This window comes from Nomascus leucogenys, chromosome 2 (assembly GCF_006542625.1).
Source record: "Nomascus leucogenys isolate Asia chromosome 2, Asia_NLE_v1, whole genome shotgun sequence".
NCBI lineage: Eukaryota > Metazoa > Chordata > Mammalia > Primates > Hylobatidae > Nomascus > Nomascus leucogenys.
In genome coordinates, this window is record NC_044382.1 from 29,212,442 (window position 1) to 29,217,083 (window position 4,642).

The following is a 4,642-nucleotide window of genomic DNA, read 5'->3' on the forward strand; positions in this document are numbered from 1 at the left end:
GTAGTCCTCTTCACTTTTTTTTTTTTTTTTTTTGAGACAGAGTCTCATTCTGTCCCCCAGGCTGGAGTGCAGTGGCACAATCTCGGCTCACTGCAACCTCCGCTTCCTGGGTTCAGGTGATTCTCCCACCTCAGTCTCCTGAGTAGCTGGGATTACAGGCGTGCACCACCACACCTAGCTAATTTTTTGTATTTTTGGTAGAGATGGGGTTTCACCATGTTGGCTAGGCTGTTCTCGAACTCCTGAGCTCAAGTGACCCGCCTGCCTCAGCCTCCTCTTCACATCTTGAGTGTACAGTTGAATGATCTGGACCAGTTCTTTCATCCGGCCTAATAGAGGACCGGGTGAACCCTGCCCCTCTACTTGCTCTTAGGTCTCTTGCTTTATTTACATGGACACACAAGCTAGAGAGACACTTGGTTGCTGTGCTTCAGCCTTGGGGACCTCATAGTAGCCCACAGCAGACCAGCATCATGGACAAGTGCTTTGGCCCTAGAATCAGGCCTGTGTTCACATTGCTCATCTGCCACTTCTTGGCTTGGTGACCTTCAGCAAGTCACTAAGCCTTCATTTCTTTTCTTCATCTATAAAATGCAGATGTAATTATACTACTGACCACGTGGCATTGCTGCAAAGGTTTAATAAAATGAGCCACGTCCAGCCTGGGCAACACAGTGAGACTCTGTGTCTAAAAATACAAAAATTAGCAAGACTGGGTGGTACACACCTGTAGTTCCAGCTGCTCAGGAGGCTGAAGTGAGGATAGCTTGAGCCCAGGAATAATTTGAGACTGCAGTGAGCTATGATCGCACCACTGCCTTCCAGCCTGGGTGACAGAGCAAGACCCTGTCTTTAAAAAAAAAAAAAAAAAAAAAAAAAAAAAAAAGAGCCATGTCTGGTACTCAGGCATAGACGATGCTTCGAAAAGCTAATTGTTATTGTGGCTTAGGCCACCAGACACTCCTCCAAAACTGGAGTTCCAGGATCTTTGCCCAACAGGCTGATCCACAGCTATTTCTTGGCCACCTCCCCCCATGCATCTACCAGGCTCCCTGCTCAAACCTCCGTTTTTGCAACTTTCGAAACTCTTTTATTTTTTATTTTTATTTATTTAGTTTTTGGAGATGGAGTTTCACTCTTGTTGCCCAGGCTGGAGTGCAATGGTGCGATCTCTGCTCACCACAACCTCCTCCTCGATTCAAGCAATTCTCCTGCCTCAGCCCCCCGAGTAGCTGGGATTGCAGGCATGCACCACCATGCCCAGCTAATTTTGTATTTTTGGTAGACACAAGGTTTTCTCCATGTAGGTCAGGCTGGTCTCGAACCCCCGACCTCAGGTGATCTGCCCACCTCGGCCTCCTAAAGTGCTGAGATTACAGGTGTAAGCCACCATGCCCGGCCTCCAAACACTTTTACAAAAGGTCACAGGGGAACAACTGAAACCCAGAAGAAATGCAAGGAAGCACACATATATCAGGATCGTTTTACAAGCTCCGTAATTGAAGCTTTGTATCATCGTTGGGTCAGATTCATTATCAAGGCTTTCATTCAGGACTTTGAACTTGAGCTTCACAAAGTGCTGAGTGAGGAAGCAGTTTTAAGTGCGGAAGGCAGGCAGCAATTTGAGATTCAATCTGGTCTCCAGATGAGAAGCCTGCGCCACCTCACGCCCACGCACGGAGGTCTATTGCCTCCCAGCTAGAGAGCTGCCACCCCCACCAACGCGACCACTCACAAGACACAGCCCCACCGAGGGGATCATCCCGACATCACCCCATGACTCAGCCTCCTGGGACTACCAACCTAGCATGGTGACGTGGTGCATGAAGTGCCTGTATCAAGGAGAGCCTTGGGAGCACATCAGTCATCTGACTCACCACCAGCAACGACTGTCACTTCCCCTACAAGCTTCGCTAAGGATTTACAACAGCAGCAATAGGATCTGACACAGGTGGACAGCTGTGCGGTTTCTCAGTCACGCATCGAGTGGGACTCAGAGCATCTTCAGGAAGCACTGCTGTCTTTGTCATGCGACACGAGAGCTTAGATCCATCAGTGAGCGTGCTGAGCCCCTTCCAACCTGATCTCCCTCCCACACCCCCAAGTTCCTCCTTACTGTGAAATTCTGGAGGCACTGCTGGTCACATTTCAGGGATTTGTGGGGCACTTGCACTACCCTGGGATGGCCACCCCATAGGACCCAGTGCAGCACACTGGCAGCCACTGTGAAGAGAAATAATAACAATATGATAATAAAGAACATTCACTGAGTGATGACTTTGCGCCCAGCACAGCATGCGTTAGCTCATTTCACCCATTCGAGAATCCTGTGAGACGGTGTTATGGCTTGAACATCTCCCTTCCCTAAAAGATGCAGGAGTCGGCCGGGCGTGATGGCTCATGTCTGTAACCCCAGCACTTTGGGAGGCCGAGGTGAGTGGATCACAAGGTCAGGAGTTCAAGACTAGCCTGGCCAAGATGGTGAAACCCTGTCTCTACTAAAAATACAAAAAATTAGCCAGGGGTGGTGGCAGGCACCTGTAATCCCAGCTACTCAGGAGGCTGAGGTAGAGAATTGCTTGAACCTGGGAGGCGGAGATTTCAGTGAGCTGAGATCGTGCCACTGCACTCCAGCCTGGGCAACAGAGTGAGACTCCGTCTCAAAAAAAAAAAAAAAAAAGAGATGCAGAAGTCCTAACCCCAGTACTTGTGAATGTAACCTTATTTTGGAAATAGGGTCTTTGCAGATGATCAAGTTAAGTTGGGGTCATTAGGGCCCTGATCCAGTATGACCATTGTCCTTATAAAAAGAGAAATTTGGACACAGAGGCACACACAGGCGAGAACCATGTGAATGTGAAAGCAGAGGTCTGGTTAATACATGCATAAGTCAAGGAACATCAAAGACTGCAAGAGAAACACCAGAAGCTTGGAGAGGTCTCGAACAGAGACTTCCCTCACAGCCTTAGAAAGACTCAGCCCTACTAATACCTTGATCTGGGCCTGCCAGCCTCCAGAAATGAGAGGCAATATATTTCTGTAGTTAAAGCCACCCAGTTTGTGTTACTTTGCTATGTATGATAGCCCTAGCGAACTACCACAGGTGGGTGTTATTATTACCCACAGTTTACAGGCAAGGAAGCTGAAGCTTGACTCTGTCCTGGCTGTAGAGAGAGTCCGATGATGGAAGCACTGAAGTGGACAGGAAGTTCAGGAGGGGCTGTTTGTTTCACCAGCTCCTGCTTGGTTGTGGTCATTTTTTTTTTCTTTTTATACAGATGGGGTCTCACCATGTTGCCCAGGCTGGTCCTGAACTCCTTGGCTCGAGTGATCCTCCTGGTTTGGCCTGGCTGTGGGCTTTTACTCCCACTGCAGCAATCGGGAGTTTTGCAGTCTGAAGCTCAGCCTGGTGGCTTCTCCCTGCCCCCTTCCAGTCCTTGAAGGCCCAAAAAAGGAAGGGCTGAGTCAGTGGTTGGGGAAAGGAGCCATAAACAGACACAGGCCAAAGGCTGCCGAGCAGGCTGCTGGGATGAAGGGCGGGGGCTGACTCCCAGGGGTGAGGGTCTGCCTGGAAGATGGTGGCAGCACCAGATTGGCCTGTGCTGGAAGGGCCTGCAAGTGGTGCCTTCCTTCCCTCTTGGGCTCTCTCAACCTCAGAGTCCTGAATGGGCCTTGGATGGAGGTGGGGACCCTGCTAGGGGCACAGAGAAGAACAGCATGGGCACAGCCAGGGCAGGAAAGCATAGCCATCGGTGGAGGGTGTGAAGACGGGTGGACAGAGAGCAAGGGCTCTGGACTTGGGTGTACCTGAGTTCAAACCCTGTTTTCTTTACTCACCAGCTTGCTGAATTTGGTTTGACCTCCCTTGGCCTCTGTCTCCCCATATGTAAAATGTGTGGTACTGACATAAAAACAGACATGCGGCCTGGCACCATGGCTCACTCCTGTAATCCCAGCACTTTGGGAGGCCGAGGTGGGAGGATCTCTTGAGCCCAGAAGTTTGAGACCAGCCTAGGCAACATAGTGAGAACTTGTCTGTACAAAAATAATTAGCCAGGTATGCTGGTGTATATCAATGGTCCCAGCTACTTGGGAGGCTGAGGAGGGTGGATCACTTGAGCTCAGGAGTTCAAGACCAGGCTGGGCGACATGGTGAAACCCCATCTCTACCAAAGATACAAAAAATAAAAAATTAGCCAGGTGTGGTGGCCTGCGCCTGTGATCCCAGCTACTCGGGAGGCTGAGGTGGGAGGATCACTTGACCCCAGGAGGTGGAGGTTGCAGTGACCTGAGATCACACCACTGCATTTCAGCCTGGGTGACAGGAGTTGAGACCCCCTCTCAAAAAACAAAAAACAGACATGTAAGGCGGGACACAGTGGCTCACTCCTGTAATCCCAGCACTATAGGAGGTCGAGATGGATGGATCACTTGAGCCCAGGAGTTCGAGACCAGGCTGGGCAACATGGCAAAACCCTGTTGCTACTGAAAATACAAAAAATTAGCCAGGTGTGGGGGTACATGCCTGTGGTCCCAGCTACTCGGGAGGCTGAGGAGGGAGGATTGCTTGAGCCCAGGAGGTAAAGGTTGCAGTGAGCAGAGATCACACCACTGTGCTCCAGGCTGGGTGACAGAGTGAGGC